The sequence below is a fragment of the Erythrolamprus reginae genome, chromosome 7 (assembly GCF_031021105.1).
Source record: "Erythrolamprus reginae isolate rEryReg1 chromosome 7, rEryReg1.hap1, whole genome shotgun sequence".
NCBI lineage: Eukaryota > Metazoa > Chordata > Lepidosauria > Squamata > Dipsadidae > Erythrolamprus > Erythrolamprus reginae.
Window position 1 is genome coordinate 86,627,008 of NC_091956.1, and position 19,364 is coordinate 86,646,371.

Sequence of the window (19,364 nt, forward strand, 5' to 3'; positions counted from 1 at the left end):
TGTCTTCAGCGCTACTTGTGCCCCCTATGTGGCCTTTGTAGGCTCTGGGGCCACGCACAGCTGTTGGTGCAAGAGTTGGCAAAACATTGCGTGAGGATGTGCACACGAGTAAGATTTTGGTGATTTTTGCCGATATTTTTGCTTATGCGCATGCGCATAAGCAAAAAATCAGCTAAAATTGCTAACATCTCATGGGCGTTGTTCTGCTGGGCTCTTGGCACGAGCCCCTAATGAAATGCAAAGGTAGAAAAAACAGACACACACACGTGATAAGTCAAGAACAACGTCTTTATCCAAAGAAAAATAGAAGCAAACCCCCCTTTTGGTAGTCAAAGGGCTCACTTTCAAAGCAAACAGACTTGAATGCAGTGAAAAAACAAAAACAAAACAAACTCAAAGCAATTAACAAGTAGTTGTGAAGTCGTCACAGCTACTCTCCTTCAGACGTTGTCCAACTCACACATTTGACTATTATTTACGTTCAGAGTCCTGATATCAAAGCACAGAGTCCTTGGAGAATCCGGAGAGTCAAGCCACATCCACTATCACGAACAGATAATCTTCCCCACTGAGAGGCCGGCACGCTGCCCATTTAACAGCAGCCCTAATTAGTTGAACCCCACCCAACCACAGGTGAACTCTCTTATCTACGTAGCTGCTCTCTCCTATTCATGGCCCTTCGCATGCGTGCGTCTATGACTGCTTCTTCCTCAGAGTCCAGTGAAGATGAGGAGGAGGATGAATGGCTTCCTAATGGGCTGCCTGCCAAGCCCCCCTCTGAGGGTCCCATTTCATGGTCACTCACTTCGCTGCCCGAAGCAGCCGGCAGTAAAACAGGCCTCTGACCCTGGGGTGATTCACCCACATCCACCCCCACAGTCCTTGGGGCAGGAGCTGGGCCAGAGCCAACCACAACAGGCGTGAGTCACCTTCACATGAGATTTGCTTGCTGCACATGTGCAGAAGCCAAATCTCACACGGAGTGTGTGTGCGCACGTCAGGGGCAGCTGCACACACATCCCAAAACTCGCTACTGGAATGTAGCACATTACTGTTCTAGTCGCAGGCCAACACTGGCGCACAGGGTAAAAGAACCCAAATGGCGGCATCTGGGCGCGTGGGCGGAGCTTGAAGCTCCCTTTATGATTGGCTCTTTGATGACGGACACACATAGCGGACTGGGAGTATTTCACCCCTGCTATGGAGCAATTCATTCATTCATTCATTCATTCATTCATTCATTCATTCATTCATTCATTGACTTACTTACTTATTAGATTTGTATGCCGCCCCTCTCTGAGGACTCGGAGTGGCAATTTCTGTTTTCTACATGTTGCCCTGTGATTGAATAAAGTTTGGATGTAAATGATGGTCAGGTTTGCATAGCTTTAATCCTAAATTAAATTCTTTCACTCCGTATTATTTAGCATTTCTCTCATCCAAATTAATGTTTCATGTGGCTGTATTCTGCCTTTCCCCTTATTTTTAAACCTTTCCTTGAGTTCCCCATACTTTTTCTTCTCTTGCATGGCAGTGCATTTAAAGCAGAGAGAGAGCATGAAAGGATTTTAAGGAGGCGGGAAAATTAACCAGAAGAAGTAAATCCCCGAGACCATCATTTCAAACGTCCCCTTGTTTTCCAGCCCGCTGTGCCAGCTCTGACCTGTCACACAGAAACATTTATTTTAGCAAAATATTATTTTAAAGTCCTGCTAACAATAATTAGGAGCAAATTGAGTTTTATCAAGTAACACAAACGAGGGGATTTCAGAGTTGGATTTCAGCTGGTATTTTAATGAAGTGTCTGTTAACAGCACAAAATCTTCTGTCACACCAGCAGCTGAGTTTCATATACAGACCTTTGATAGAGGAACCATATGTTAACACTCAGGCCCCTTAATCACAGATGACCTCATGAACTAACACTTGGGTCATCCATCACCCAGGCCACACATCTTTCCTTCTTCACATTGGCCAGGCTCAAGTGGTGTAACTACACTGGGTCCTTTCAAGACTATGGAGAGTGGACTTCACAGAGAGGCCTTAGTTCCCATCTCACCAACCACAGAGCTCCACTTCCTTGTCTTCTTCTACCAGGGGGAATTCCGTATATGCCAAGAATCCATTCCAGGAGATAAAGCAGACTCATCACTTCTACCTGCTTCTCATTCTTCTTCTTCTTCTTGAGAAATCTGTACACAGTGGACTCGGGGAGGCTCACAACATAAATGAAGCTGTCGTCCCACCCTCCCATCCTCCTCCTCCTCCTCGGAAAGTGGCAGGGAGGCCAGCACCGGCAGGAGTTGCAGGGGGCCCATTTCCTCCCCCCTCTTTTCTCAACAGCTGGTCGGCACCCGTTCCCCTAGCTACTCAGACCCAGGAAGGAGAGTGCCGGAAACGCCAAGCAAATTGTCACTCCAGAGAGCGACACTGCTGAGGTTGCAAGTCCAGGACTTAACAGTTCACTTGAACGATGATGATAGTTCAAGCCACTCCCACCTGGTCACATGGCCTGCAAGCCACTCCTATCCAGTCACATGACCATCACGCCACACCCACAAAATAAGCCACACCCACAGTGTGGCAGTAAAAAATTTGGCTGCCCATTACTGGATATGGGTTCTGCTTGAGCAGGGGTCTAGACTAGAAGACCTCCAAGGTCCCTTTCAGCTCTATTCTGATTGGTTGATTGATTGATTGATCTACATTTTTGATACAAAAATATGTCTACAGCTTCATACATAACTTGAAGAGACAGGAGAACTTGATTTTGAAAATCAACAGCAACAATCTGATTAACTTTGAATTCATGAATTGCCATTTGAATAATTCCATATTATTATGCCTGAGGAAAGCAATGGGATTTTGTTCCTCTTTAAGTGGTGGGCTCTGCAAATGGGAGCCTGGCAATTAAGCCGAGTTCCTTATTCTGATGGTCCTGTAATCTGATTAGTAAAAAAACCCCAGAAGGGTCCGCTTTCTGACTAACCATCAGTTTTATGAAAATGAAAATCCTCTTGAAATAGGCCGGGATGTTCCACCTACTACCGCTTGCCCTACATTTGAATAACCGGGTGTCCTTCGCTTCCCCTGTTTCCCCTGTAGCGCTGAATAATGTCCGAGAGGGTTTATTTTTAAATAGAGGACAATGTATCACCTGAAGCACGGGAGGAATCAAAGATCTTTTCTGCAATTGCCATTCAAGGTTGATTTAAGAGAACAACCAATGAACAACAAAGCCACTGGAATCTCCTTCCAACGCCAGAAGAAACTTTCTTTGGTGGGATACCATGACTATGACTGCCCAAAGGGGCAAATGTAAAATTCAAAGGTACATTGATCGATGTTTTTAAGAGCCAGCTTTCGAGCACTTCATTGCTCCTCAGTGTTCAGTTTATTGTGTTTTCATTTAAACGGTGCATTGATTAAGAGATTTTAAATCCCCCTCTTTTAAAAATGGTGGGAATGTTCAAAGAATTGCTGGATCACTCAAAGCAAGAGCAAAACTCAACAGGTTAAAATTTGCTAGGAATCATCATTAATTTATTAACAAAATGAATTAGTACTAATTGATAAAAATAGCCAGTAGCTTTCTATTTGAACGGCGGCAATTAGGCACATTATAGTGCGTTCTGGGCTCAACCACATGGAACCCTCTCTCCAGTTTCCCCTAGAGCAAGGGTGGGCGAAGTGGGCTCTTCTATGACATGTGAACTTCAATTCCCAGGATTCCTAAGGCAGCATGATTGACTCAGGAATTCTGGGAGTTGAAGTCCACAAGTCATAGAAGAGCCAACTTTGCCTACCCCTGCTCTAGATCAGTGATGGTGAACCTTGTTTTCCTTGGGTGCCAAAAGAGCATGTGGGCGCGCTATCGTGCTCGCATGTGTGCCCACACCCATAATTCAATGCCTGGGGAGGGTGAAAACAGCTGCTCCTGCCCCCCCCCCCCCAGGCTCTCTGGAGGCTGGAAAGGGCCTGTTTCCAAACTTCTGGTGGGCCCAGGAGGTTCGTGTTTTGCCCTCCCCAGACTCCAAAGGCTTCCCTGGAGCCGAGAGAGGGTAAAATCACCCCCCCCCTGGAGGTTCTCTGGATGCCAAAATCGCCCTCCTAGGACCTCTGTGTCAGCCAAACATCAGCTGGCCGGCACACACCTGCACGTTGGAGCTGAGCTAGGGCACCGGCTCGCCTGCCAGCAGATATGTGGGCCCTGTGCCATAGGCTCACCACCACTGCCCTAGATCTGTAAGAGTTGCAGGTTGGCTTTAAAAATCCATTTCCGAAAACAAAATCAACTCATGACTGATATATCTCTCTATTGGTTGATTTATCTAACTTATTTAAGAGCGCTGAGTGTCTACCAGGATTAATGAATTTCATAACGCCCATCTATCTGTAAAGACAAAGTCCTACGTGTCCTTAAGAAATCGAGACTCCTTCAATAATTCCGATCCCTAAATTAGCCCACTTTGCTTTTTTGGGGTGGTGTGTTGGGGGGGGGGGGAAGAGATTAGATCCAAGGATACAGTGGTACCTCTACTTATGAACTTAATTCGTTCCGTGACCAGGTTCTTAAGTAGAAAAGTTTGTAAGAAGAAACCATTTTTCCCATAGGAATCAATGTAAAAGCAAATAATGCGTGCGATTGGGGAAACCACAGGGAGGGTGGAGGCCCTGTTTCCTCCCAGGAGATTCCTAGAGAGGCCCCACAGAGGCTTCTCCCTGACTTTTCCAGCCCTGTTTCCTCCCAGGAGATTCCTAGAGAGGCCCCACGGAAGCTTCTCCCCACCTCTTCCGGTTACAGTTACAGAGGCTCAGGTTGTCAGTGGAAAATGGTTCTTGGGAAGAGGTGAAAAAATCTTGAACACCTGGTTCTTATCTAGAAAAGTTCGCAAGTAGAGGCTTTCGTAGGTAGAGGCGCCACTGTATTCCTTTAAAGGACACTTTCCCATTGTGTCATGTACAGAGTACAGAGTCTGGCTAGCCTTACGAATGCCGTCAGTTACCTCACCATTTAGGATAAATGATGACATCATTGGCAGGACGTTCTGTGCCCTGTTATACCACCGCATTAGGTAATCTTGGTGCCTGTGCTCTCTGCTGCCCCCCTCTGCCCATCGTAAATAGCGCACGTCTCTGGTGCTTCCCTCCACATTGCCCACGATCTATATTAGGCAGAATTGGGCTACACATGTATAATCGAGCGGATTTCTTATGGGTGGTAAGTCATAATTTTACCATTTAAAATAAACGCATAATTTCATTTCTAAAACCTAAGTGGAGCTTCCCCCTCCCGCCAGGCGTGTTTTGTGCCAACCTCCCCAATTATTTTGATTTTTGCGTACATTTAGGGCGAGCTCCATTTCTGGGAACCGAGTCTCTCGCGCTTGCAAGCAGATTCACGTTGCATCACAGACAGTGAAATCATTTGTGCTGACTTGTCTCTGTTCCCAGTGGAAACGCTCCTGCCAATTAAATTAAGTGATTGTCTTGATTATTATCAGAGGCTCGTGGGAGTCCATCACGCTAGGACACCGTCACTTTTATTTTATGAATTGCTTTAAGTGGGCATTGCATGAAGCTTCACCCCTTGGAAACGGGGAGGGTCTGCGAGGCTGCCTTCTGTCAGCAGCTGCAGTCGAGAGAGGGAGGCCCCGGGTTGCAAGAGGGAGAAAGGGATCCCACCAATTAAGTGCAGTCAATGCGGCTTTTAAGGGGAGGGGAAGGAGCTCCACCTGATCAGAGAGGAATTGCAACGGCAGTTAGACTTACATGCCGCTTCACAGTGCTTTGAAAGCCCCTCTAAGTAGTTTACAGAGTCCGCCTGTGGCCCCCAATAGGTTGTGTCCTTTTATGGCAGCTCATTCACCTAGGGGCCCCACCTGTCACTCAGACCTCACCTGTGGATAATAAATAATAATAATAATAATAATAATAATAATAATAATAATAATTATACAGTTGGCGGAACATAGCATTGCATGGCCAGTTCTTGGAGAAGATTGAAGGCAAAGTGGATAAAGAAAAGACCTGGTCATGGCTTACGAGTGGAATACTCAAAAAGGAGACAGAAGGACTAATACTGGTGGCACAAGAACAGGCCATTAGAACAAATGCTGTCAAAGCCAGAATTGAAAAATCAACAGACGATCCAAAGTGCAGACTCTGTAAAGAAACAGATGAAACAATTGATCACATACTCACAGACTGACTACAAGCATAGACATGATGCTGTGGCACCGATGATCCACTGGAACTTGTGCCGGAACTGCCATTTACCAGTGGCAAAGAACTGGTGGGATCATAAGCCCAAAAAAGTGGTCGAAAATGAGCAAGCAAAACTACTGTGGGACTTCCGACTTCGGACCGACCGAATTCTGAAGCATAACACACCAGACATTGTGGTCGTGGAGAAAAAGAAAGTATGGATCATCGACATCGCAATCCCAGGAGACAGCAGAATTGAGGAGAAGCAGCTAGAGAAATTAGTGAAATACGAAGATCTAAAAATCGAGCTGCAACGACTCTGGCATAAGCCCGTGAAAGTGGTCCCAGTGGTACTTGGCACGCTGGGCGCAGTGCCAAAGGATGTCAGCGGACATTTGAAAACCATCGGAATTGACCAAATCTCCACCTGTCAATTGCAAAAGGCCGCTTTACTGGGATCCACACACATAATTCACCGCTACATCACGCAGTCCTAGGTGCTTGGGAAGCGCACGACTGGTGATGAAATACGGAATCCAGCATAGTGATCTCGTTTGCTGTGTTGTATTGACATAATAATAATAATAATAATAATAATAATAATAATAATAATAATTTATTAGACTTGTATGCCGCCCCTCTCCGAAGATTCGGGGTGGCCTGGGGCCATGAATGATTGAAAGTATGTATGGTTTTTAAGCGTTATTAATATCCTTTTATGCCAGTGATGGCGAATCTAGGGCGTGAGTGCCACAGCTGACATGCAGAGCCATATCTGCTGGCACACGAGCCGTTGCCCTCGCTCAGCTCCAACATTCATGTGTGTGCGGGCAAGCTGATTTTTTGGTTGACACAGAGGCTCTGGGAGGGCGTTTTTGGCTTCCAGAGAACCTCCAGGGAGGTGGGGGAAGCCTTTGGAGCAGGGATGGGCTACCAAAATCTTTACTACCACCCTGTGGGCCTGGCTTATGCATTTTGTTTCAACATCTTTCAGTGCAAATTGGGTGCTCTGGGGTGGAGCTCCAAATTTTGCTACCGGACCTGCGTTCCTGACCGTTCCCGTAGGAGCCCACCACTGCTTTGGAGCCTGGGGAGGGCGAAATACGAGCCTGCTGGGCCCTGCAGAGGTTGGAAAACAGGCCACTTCCGGCCTCCAGGGGCCCTCCGTGGGGCAGGGGCAGCTGTTTTCTCCTTCCCCAGGCATTGAATTATAGGTATGGGCATGCGCACACTCACCCTCTTTCGGCACCCGAGGGAAAAAAGGTTCGCCATCCCTGGCTTTATTAAACCTTCTCATCAATGCTTGTTCCCTCTTCACCGAACTAATTCACAGCTGTTGCAGGAACAAGGGCAAAACGCTGCAATATAAGCTGCTGGCCGAACATGTTGCTGTTCATGTTCCCCCCCCTCACTGCTCTGGCTGTTTCCAGCGTGATTTTGCAAATATGCACCCACCACCACCCAAAGATATTAACCTCAGCATTTGCATCCCTTAACTTTGCTTAATGGCTCTGCTTAATGCGTAATAGAGTTTCAGATAAGGCGAAGGCCTCCTCCTCTTCCTCCTCTTCCCCCGAAAGCAAAGCCAGGCATTAAACAAGCCATTTCTTACCCCAGGAACTGGATGCTGGAGATGTGCGGCTCATTGGAAGTCTTCTTCCTATATGCTCAAGTGTCCCTGGAGAATTTGGAAAGCTGCACATGAATATGTAGACCAGCAGAAGACAAACAAAGCAGATGCTGAGCTGATCTCTTTGGGGCATCTTACATCACAGAAGCTAACATATGGCTCTCCATCTTCTGTCCCCCCCCCCCCCCGCCCTGCACCCCCGCCCCCTACCAATATCATTCCTTTCCCTTCCCTGAAACGATAAGATGCTTAAAAGGCTATCTCTTTTTTTTTTTCATTTGCTGCTATGCAGCGAAAGGACAAATTGTGGGGCAGGATTGTGCTGGAAATGTGCAAAAGACTATTGTTAAGGCCTTTATAACTCCACAGCTGCCTGCCGTAGCAATCCAAAGGGGGCTTATTTTATTTTATTTTGGTTTGGTTTGGTTGACTTTAGTTTAACTTAGTTTAGTTTGTCCAACATGTATGAGATAAATCTTATGCTTAAGACTTTCCACCATTTTTGTAGCCGAAAGGCTGGCCAGAAAAATGGTGGAAGGTCTTAAGCATAAAGCTTATCAGGAAAGACTTTGTGAACTCACTCTGTAGAGTCTGCAGGACAGAAGGAAAAGGGGGGACATGATCGAGACATTTAAATATGTGAAACGGTTCAATAAGGTTTAGGGTGGAAGTGTTTTTAATAGGAAAGTAAACCCAAGAACAAGGGGGCACAATCTGAGGTTAATTGGGGGAAAGATCAAAAGCAACATGAGAAAATATTATTTGACTGAAAGAGTAGTAGATCCTTGGAACAAACTTCCAGGAGACGTGATTGGTAAATCCACAGGAATTGAATGTAAACATGCCTGGGATAAACATGGATCCATCCTAAGATAAAATACAGGAAACAGTATATAGGGCAGACTAGATGGACCAGGAGGTCTTTTTCTGCCGTCAGTCTTCTATGTTTCTACGAGATAACAGGTATAAGCATAAACATGGACATGATCTACAGGAAATGAGTACAAATAAATGGGGACAGTAGGACAGGGATGGTAGAGCACGCTGGTGGGCTTATGCACGTCCCCTTATGGACCTCTTAGGAATGGGGTGAGCCCCATGGTAGATATTTAAGGCTGAAACTGTGGAGGTTTGTGGATGTAACCACAGAGTCAAGTAGAGCATTCCAGGCATCGCCCTGAAGTCGTATTTTCTACCATCGGGTTTGGAGCGGTTTGCCTTGAGTTTGTATCTATTGTTTGCCCGTGTTTTATTGTGATTGAAGCTGAAGTAGTCGTTTACAGGTAGGAGGTTGTAGCAGACAATTTTGTGTACTATGCTTAGGTCAGACTGTAGGCTCCAATATCTGAGCTTCAACTCCAGTATCTGTGGTTCCCCAAAACAGCCAGGGCTGATTTCCTTTAGGATGGTTGCATGCTTTTCAACAAAAAAAGAAGTTCCTTTCTTGAGGGAAGCTCATTAATCACAATTTGCTTACAAGTCTGAGATAGTTTCGCCTGCTCTCTGTCCCCCTTGAAGACCCTTATGCCAAGTATTCCAACATAGCAAGGAAGATCAAAACATATGCCTCCCATGGGCTCAGTCCACCCAGATTGTGGTTTTCCCTTGTGGAGAGAGTCCAGTCCAAGACGTCCTTTCAGGTTGCATGTATCATTTCTCCATCAGAGTTTATGTTTGAGACAATCACTCTTAGCAAGCCCAGTATTAGAACACAAAATACTTGAGCGTCTGCCATGAGCTCAGACTGTTCCATTTCTCAGTTCTACAGCAGCCGAACGTGAGAGGGCTGAAGTCCAGTTTGCTTGTCGAGGAAGACCATTTCTTTGGAGTATAAGATGCAACCTTTTCCTCTCTAAAAGAGGCTAAAAATTTGGATGAGCTTTTTGGGTGAGAAGTGAAATATCTTCAAGGAAAAATGAAGCCCCGTTGCCTTTTGCCAAAGCCCCTTTCGAGACCACCAGAGAAGGTATTCAACACTTGACCCGTCTCCCTGCTGCCTATGTATGGACAGATCCCCTGTTCTGCTTTGTTTGAAGCCGGAAGGATCATTAGTAGTAACCCTTTAGTCCGGGATAGTTCTATCCTGCCCCCACCCCTCTTGTAATAGCATATTACTAATGCCGCACAACGCAGCCCTATCTGCCTTTGCATTCAAATGTGCCCCATACCGCTGAGTAACAGATTACCTACTAATATAATTAGTTTCACCCACTGTTAATTGTGGCAGATGGTAATCTATCTGAGTAGCCAAAATTGCATTAGCTTCCAATAGGATTTGCATATATTCAGTCACGTTTCTCTACTACCTAGCATTAAGGCTTCCACTGTCAAACATGTGGATTGCTGGGGAATAAGTAATATTTAATAGCATTAACCGAGCCCATCTTGCTCTCGGTATCCAAATCTTTTTATACGCTTGTCAATTCACCCGGATCACTTGGTTGGCAGAATTGACCGTGACTTTTCTCCTCCTTACAAAGGAAGAAGAAGGGAGACATGGTCACAAGAGCTCAGGAAACCCCCTTGCTTCTTGGGCTTCAGGCCGTGCCAACAAGGGGGATTCTGAATCTGCAGAAAATGTACAGATAATCCTTGGCGAATGATGGTTTATTTTGTGGGTGTGGCTTGCCAGCCATGTGACCAGGTGGAAGTGGGTTGATGATCATGTGACTGGGGGTGGCTTAAGGGTCATGTGACTGGCTTAAAGGTGGCCAACTTGACATCATTCACGTCCAGGGTTTGGGTCAGGGTGCCCGGCCTCTCCTCCCTTCAAAGAGGGACAATTTCCCTCTCTATTTACTATGACTGAACATACAAAATATACTATTTAATTCTATGTATATGTGCCATATATGTACATACATATTACACACAGGCACAGAAAAATATTATTATTATTATTATTATTATTATTATTATTATTATTATTATTATTATTATTATTATTTTATTGGATTTGTATGCCTCCCCTCTCCGTAGACTCAGGGCGGCTAACAACAGTGATAAAAACAGCATGTGACAATCCAATATTAAAACAGCTAAAAACCCACACCCACAAACCATATGTCATCTACTATACAAACTGTATGTGTATGTACACACACACACACACACACACACGCACAACTCTTCTAAAATTATACACATTCAACCTCATTTACTGCAATAGGGAAAAAATACCCAGAGCCCAGAAGGGGGAAAAATAAAAACAATTCAAAATTTTTCTACCGGTTCTTCGTATTTGACCAAATTTTTTCTACCTGTTCTGCGTACCTGACTGTACCCGTAGGAGCCACCACTGATTGTAAGTTTAACACTCGTGCGTAATGCTAAATAACCACTTCAACATCTCCCAATCCAATTAAGATCCTCCACCTCTCCTGAGCTCTCTGTCTCTGATAAAATTGTTTCATAGTTCAAAGCACCAATAGATATTTGTAGATTTCAATTTCCAAAAGACATATTTCCCATTATGTTCTCTCACTCAGCATATTCCAGGAACACCAGCAAAGCATAAGAACAGCTGTGGCAAAATTCATTAAAACATCTGACTGAGGATATTTTCCAAATTTCTTCTGCAGTGCTCAGTCATCTCTATCAAATACTTATTTTAATCATTTTAAGGGTGTAACACTCTCGCCCACACGTTCATGTGCTCATCTATTATTCTATCATTTGGTCTTTATTTTAATTGCCTTGGCAACAAGGAACAGGGGTTTCTCCCCCACCCCCTCCGTTATACTTACATGTATTAGCATTTAAAATATTAGAGAATAAATGCCAAGTTAAGGATAATCACTTCGAGTTGACCTTCCGTGGTGGTAGTTGGTTTCAAAGTACGTTCTGAGGAACCTTGAGGTTCTTCAGAAGTTTATTGGGGTTAATTCAACAAAAAGATTAATAGTAAAAGTACCTGAAAATATGTCCACTCTGACTGATTTATCTCTGCAACGCATGAGCTTAGTTCAAAAGGTGATAAAAAGATCTGGCCAGTACATTGGTGAAGGAGTTAGTTTGAAAACACAGAGCTTGAAACCCCAGGGCTTAGTGAAATAGTGGTGTATATCAGAGGTAGAGTTTACTTACTTTCCCTATCGCTTCGCTCACCCATACCCAGGGGTGGGCAGCAGGCAGGACGGGGTGGAACACAGTTCCACCGGCAGAGATGAAGATGCGTTCGCAGCTCCAGCTGATCGGCGGCTGTCACTTCCTGGATTGCTGATCTCGTCTCGTCTCTCATTCGCTGGCTCAGGAATTCTGGGAGTTGAAGTCCAGATATCTTTAAGTTGCCAAGGTTGGGAAACACTGCCCTAGAGGATCCTAGGAATAAGATGGAGGTAGAGATGGAAGACAATCACTTATGCAGGGGTGGGCTTCAAAAAGTTTAGCCAGGTTGCTGGCTGGGTGTGAACATTTATTTTGTTTATTTATTTGTCAAAACATGTACAAAATAATAGGTATGGTATAAACATAAACAAAAGCAAGTAGGTATAGGTAAATTTGGACAATAGGGCAGTAGGACAGGGAGGGTAGGCACAATAGTGCGCTTATGCATGCCCCTTAGAGACCTCTTAGGAGTGGGGTGAGGTCGATAGGGCGTGTATGCCCTGTTGGTACCACTCCTGGTTCTGGTCACAAAGCCATTTCTGCACTGCACAAATCACCTCTTGGTCATCCTCAAAATGTCTAACCAGCGACTAACCGTACTTCTGTCGACTGCAGATTCTCCATAAACTGTGCTCAAATCCTCAGATGATTGTTCAAGTTACATCATCTGCAAAATAAGACAAACCAGGCCATGTTGGTTGTTTACTTCACTAAACGCGCAGAGGTCCAGAAACTAACGTTCAGTTTCTTACTTTTTCATACATCAATTCTTTCTGCATGTCACACTGCTTAGAGTTTAGGTCACAGCCAATTTGGCCAATAGTATTTAGGAAAGGTGGAAATCCATAAGAATTACAGTCCAAAACCTCTATCGTTTGCCCTTCTTCCTCCTCATCAAACTTCCCTACGTTGTTCTATGCGTCTTTGCTATGTATGGAATTTATGAACACATCAGCTGTTATAGATTAGTTCGTGCAAAGGAGTATAAACAAGAGAGTTATTATTATTCAGTGGAGGGACAAAACCTACAGCTGATCAGTAATAGCCGTGGATGATTCCTTTGCAATATCTGGCAACAGCATCTGGAGTGTTTTTTCCTGAAGAAAAGGGCCATTGATCCAATTCCTCTGAGTTGTTTTGATTAAACTTCTCCGTGCTCTTCTGTCACCCCCTGATTTCTTTCAAGAATAGATGGCATAGCATAGCATAGCATAGCATAGCACAGCACAGCACAGCACAGCATAGCATAGCACAGGACAGGGAAGGGATAGAACAACACTACAATTTTAGATTATTATCTTGTCAGTTTGAATACTTTTGCGTGATAACCTTTGAAACATATCAGCACTGACATTTTTTTATGCCCAGGAATCTGGAGAGAATCTTTAGTGATTGGCAGTCAAAATACGGTATGTGAACAAACTCCATTGAGAAATAACTCTTGTGAAGATAAGAAATCTATCTGTGCTCCTAGACCTGGGATATTGATGTTTGTAGCCGCCCTATGAAATGAGCATGAATGTTTGAGTTGGCTCTGAAAACGGCCTTGAGATTATTAGCCTTCTGAACAGCTTGCTCGATAAACCAATTTAACCAAAGTATTAGGATCTATGCTGATTTAATCCTGCTATGCCAAGAGGGGCAGATCATCTTTAGCTCTGCTGTGTGTCACTTGAACTGGTGTGTGGATACCACGGCAAATCCCACTCATTAAGCTCAAGTATGATTACTTTAAGTAGTTTGTATATTTCATTCTAAATCCTGCTCTCCATTAAGTCCTTCCTAATGCTTTCAGAAGAAACCTCCATCTCGCCACCTAATGGTCACACAGGGGAACTGCTAGATAAAGTTGTTTATATAAATAAAAAGGTAAATTTCTGCTTGTTCAAAATCTTCAATCTCTGAAAGTTCGTCACCGATTGCTTTGAAATTTTGACGTAAGGTTGAATTTGAATACACGTGTGTTTTTATATACCTATATTATATAGATGTCACACCTGTGACAGGTAAAACCATGGAGGTGCTTAAAACAGGACCTTCTTCACCGATTGCTTTGAAATTTTGACCCAATGTTGCATTTGAATATGTGCATGCTTTTATATACCTACCATTATATAGATATCACACCTGCGACATGTAAAACAGCACCAATAAAGCTGTATGGCGAATGCTTTCATTCCCCATACATGAACTAAGGACCGTTGTCTTAATTAGATTGGATCCCACAATGACATCGCCTTGGCTCTTGCATCGTCCGAAATAGCTGCGGCCTTGCTACCAGGTGGAAGAACTGTTCATTCCATTTTGAAATGGCCATTCAACATGCAACACGCAAAGGTCTTGCCCTCTCTGCAACTCCCTTCCTCCAGAGTTTATGCCAGGCTGGGCATCCAGCAAAGAGACACTTTTGTTGCGTCTCTTTCTGCTTTCCCACTGCCTCAGTTTCACTTTGGGAACACAGATAGTCCTTGACTTGTGCCCAGAGTTGGGACCAAAATTTCTGTGGCTGAGCAAAACGGCTCCTGAATGGATCATGGCTGATTTGATGACTGTTTTGCCAAGCAATTCGCTGCAGTTGTTAAGTGAATCATGAGGTTGTAAAAACAAAGATAGAAACATAGAAACAAAGAAGATTGACGGCAGAAAAAGACCTCATGGTCCATCTACTCTGCCCTTATACTATTTCCTGTATTTTATCTTAGGTTGGATATATGTTTATCCCAGGCATGTTTACATTCCGTTACTGTGGATTGACCAACCACGTCTGCTGGAAGTTTGTTCCAAGCATCTACTACTCCTTTCAGTCAAATAATATTTTCTCATGTTGCCTTTGATCTTTCCCCCAACTAACTTCAGATTGTGCCCCCTTGTTCTTGGGTTCACTTTCCTATTAAAAACACTTCCCTCCTGAAACTTATTTCACCCTTTAATAACAGATTTAAATGTTTCGATCATGTCCCCCCTTTCCCTTCTTCCCTTCTATAATAATAATAATAATAATAATAATAATAATAATAATAATAATAATAATTTCCCTTTTTAACAGCACCATTGACTACCTTGCCCAAACAGGTTGTATATCTACTTTAATGACATTAATAAATATTACTGTGGCTCTGAACTTTTACAAATTCCTTCAACATGATTGATTTCATTTTAAAGGACTAGAAAAAGCAAAGTTTGGCTGAATTTATAATGGAGGAGACTTCAACCTTGGATTCTCTGATTCATAAATTGTCCCTTTTCTACTATTGACATCTCTTCCTAGGCCCTGTTGTTGCAAGATTGAAAAAACAAGCGCAATTATTCAAATTAAAAATGATTTGAGTTTGACATGATTGTTTTGAATTCGAAAGTCATTGTTCTACCCTTTTCAGACGTGTTCTGATGCCGCTTTGATCGTGCTGGAAGTCTTCCAAGCTCTTAATGGCCTTATTTGGAATTCAGAAAATATGTTTCAAGTTTGAAGCAGGTTTGCATTGTCCAAGTTGGCATCTCACAAACGTAATATATTAATCATAAATCTGTCAGTCTCTTAATGATCTGGAGACAAGGCAAGGTTGCCGATGTCCCTCCCATGTTCCAGAATCTTCTGGATAGATATCTTGGCTTCCACTTCCCTCTTCAGATGGCTCTGTCACCAGACCTTATTCATGTATTTACCTAACTTCTATGGCTACCCATCTCAGTAAGTGAATTTGGGTGGTAATTCAAGGGGCGAATTCCTGCACGCTCACACAGTCAGTTTCTTTCCAGCTCTAAGAGGTGCTAACAATGTTCCTAGCTCTTACCGATTTGCAAGCTCTTTCATTGTTACTCTCTCTAAAGAATGTTTTTTCAGCCCTAAGTCTTTGCAAGCTTTTTTTCATTCCTCTACTTGGTCCAAATGTCTTTTTCCAGCCCTAATCAGGTGCTAACGATGTTCCCAGTGCTTATTGGCTTGCAGGCTCTTCTCTCTCTCTCTCTCTCTCTCTCTCTATCTATCTATCTATCTATCTATCTATCTATCTTATACCCAGGTGCATCTCACACTCCAAAAAATACGGTATTCTTATTTTCTTACCTTGATGGCTAATATGAGACATAATTTCAGACCTAGAAAGCCAGTTAATATTCCCTGGAAGACACACTCAAATATTATTATTAAGCAATTCTTTATCCATAATCTGCAGATTGTGGGATATATATTTGGGATAGAAGGATAAGTGACCTAGTGGAGCTTTATTTCCAATTCCTGGTGCCGGAGAAATGTGGTTCATGTACAACTACCTATTCTCTATTCCTACTCACATTGTATCATTGTGTAACGGTCTTATACAAAACACATTCTGACTTGCACAGACAGCTGAGAAACAGACTTTTTTCACCTCCTGGGGAAAATAATTACAGAACAACAAGTATGATGTGAATTGTTTGCATGAAATCAGAAACAAGGAGTTACAGATATAGCTTACTCAGTGTGTACACGAAGAAGGAAATACAAAGAGGCCAGAATTGCCTAGAGGTTAATTCTCTGCCTTACAAGGCAAATGTTGCAGGTTCAAGTCCCAGTGAGGGTATGGCTAGCGGATGAGGCCAAAATAAGGCCGAAATAGATCTATCCTAGTCTCCCTAATTTTCAAATTCAGCAAAAAAACATGTGACATATATTGTAAAAGCAAAGCTTTTCTTGCTGCTGTACATCTTTATCACAGCCAAAGGCCAATGATATTAATTAATCATATTAATTACTAACAAACAAAATGAAACACTTTTTTCATAAAATAATACATTTCTATAATAAAATAAAATACAGCTTACTCTATAGTACTCTCTACTACAATAAAGTAAGATGCAGTCTACTGTACTGTACAGTCTATTACAAAAATAAAATAAGATACTGGCTACTAATATTATACAACATGATATCTACTTGAGGAGTTACACTGCAGTTGTGAGTGTAAGTATTTACACCAAATTTTGCCAAGTTGTAGATAATATAGTCATCCTTATGTGATAAAATCCCAAAACAACAAAACAAGAGCAAACAGCTTGGGAATTTCAGCAGAATTGAAGTAATGTACTTACAGTGAGTATCTGTAAAAATTACAGTATAAAAGCGTATGGATAACATTTTCAATTGCTACTGATCCTCCAGGGCAGAAATGCTCCTTTAAGGAATATGACTATATTTGCTCTGTAGATCTGTCAATCGCCATGTATCGAATGCTGCTCTTATGAATACTCTCCTTTGTTTAGATGATATCAAAAAGAGAAGATTTCCCTCTAGAGCGAATGACCCCAGTCTCTGATTCCATCAGATAATGACACCATGTCGCTGAAGATCAATATTGTCCAATTGTTGCCTCACAGATGTTGCAACTTGCTTGTAGCTCAGGGAAAGAAGCGATTCAGGGGAGAAACGGACTTCTGCTGGGACGGAAAGATATTAGTGGATATATGGGGCACCAGATCAGTCAGCATCCCACAATTATTCAGAAAAGAATTGCAAATCAGGCTCTAGGTTTCTTTTTTTTAAATAATCTGAGAAACATAGAAGATTGACAGCAGAAAAAGACCTCATGGTCCATCCAGTCTTCCCTTATACTATTTCCTGTATTTATCTTTATTAAATATTTACATAACAGGACAACCAAACACAATACAGACTCTCAGTTTCAATAGCATTCCAATCTGTGAAGCTGTGTTTTTGATCAACTCAGAAGCGATAATATTGATATTATTTCTTACACGATACTTTGTAATTAGATTTGAGTTGCAAATATTTAAACAACCATTAGATGGTAGCATAGAGATATTCAGTGTCATGCTGCCATCTAGTGGTTATGTTATTTCTTGATTTCCAATTAACTGATTAATCAAAATGTAATGGACCTTTAGAGAAATGTCAGAAGCATTTCCACTGAAATTTAATTTATGATATTGGATTATACGAATTTAGTTGATCTGATCCCATCTCTTGAAGTGACAGTGAAATATAGAATTTGCTTGTGAAATAACTGATTGCTGAAGCTCATATTCTGTAGCTGTGGACATTTCAGTATAATTTAAGGACACTAATCAAACAAAAAATAAAGTTTGTCATATGGCTATATTTTAAATCAGTATATTTAAAAATCAAAACAAAAAAATCTTAACTATAACCCATGTGTTACATTTTCTGAAGATATTCTTGATGATTTAATATACAATTATGAGTTGTCATAATTACCCATTTTTCTGTATATCTTACCAACCTTGGCCACTTGAAGATATCTGGACTTCAACTCCCAGAATTCCTTAGCCAGCATTCATTGGCTGGGGAATTCTGGGAGTTGAAGTCCAGATATCTTCAAGTGGCCAAGGTTGGGAAACACTGCTTTAGAGGCAGACAAAACAAGCAGCTCAAGCAGTTTGATTTCCTGTTGATTTAGTTTCATTTCTCCTTCGCTGGGCCTTCCAGCAGCCGCCTTCAGTCCTCCCTCCCTTGTTCTCTTGTAAGGAAAATGAAAGAGATGACGGAAGTCTTTATTCCGGCTGTGTTCAAGTGGGGGTTTTAAGGCTTGCTAAGATCATATGCTATTTTATGCGTGAGTTTTCCATTTCTGCAGTAGTTAGCAATATGAAATTCTTAACACATTTTATCCAGGGGGAAACTGCCTGATTGAAGTTACTTTTTAAAAAAATTCTGCTAATACTCTGTAAAGAAACAGAAAAATAAATTGTTGTATAAATTGTTTATTCAGGGAGAGAATTTCCAATTGTCTTTTGTTTCTGTCCAACTTGCTTACGTAGCAATTTCATGTAGTAAAATGGGGAAAACTGCATTCAAATCATATTAAACCATATTCAGAATTTAGAATCCTCCTTTCTTTCACTTGGCACCGTTTCCTCCAATAATGGCCTGACTTTTGCTACTAGATCTTTGAAACATGTATTTTCTTTTTTCTCTAGAGATGTACACTTTCTTTTCTGAAGTTGAAAAATCTTCTCCCCCCCCCCAGTAAACAATCGCTGAAAGTTCAACACAAAAGCTACTCCATTGGTCATTTAGCTCTCTGTGCATATTTAGCACTTGGGGGTGGGGGATATTTAATTTGCCAAATTTGAGATGAGACTCAGCTTCACTTTCAGGTCCTAAAAGCAGGCAATTCAACTTGCCTCCTTCTCCTGCACCATGAACTGGTCACATGAAGCAGTGCTACCTGGTGTCCTTATGAACTTAACCATCACTTACATTAAAACCCGAAGATCGTGAAAAGAAAAAGCCAGCTGTTCAAAACTGCTGAAGTTCTTAAGAACAATACAGTTCATCTGTCTGGAACCCACACTGAATTTCGGACATAAACACTCTAGAAAAGGTCCAGAGATGCTTCTAGTGAAGAGCCCTCCACTCCTCCACTCGCAACAGAACCCCCTACGCAACCAGACGTACAATCCT

General features: G+C 42.5%; 1 long non-coding RNA gene across 1 annotated transcript in view; it reads left to right on the top strand.

The window, feature by feature from the left end:
- LOC139169994 (uncharacterized) overlaps nt 1-19,364 on the top strand; it is a 68,911-nt gene that overhangs the window by 27,653 nt on the left and 21,894 nt on the right. The gene's annotated exons all lie outside the window — the stretch shown is intronic.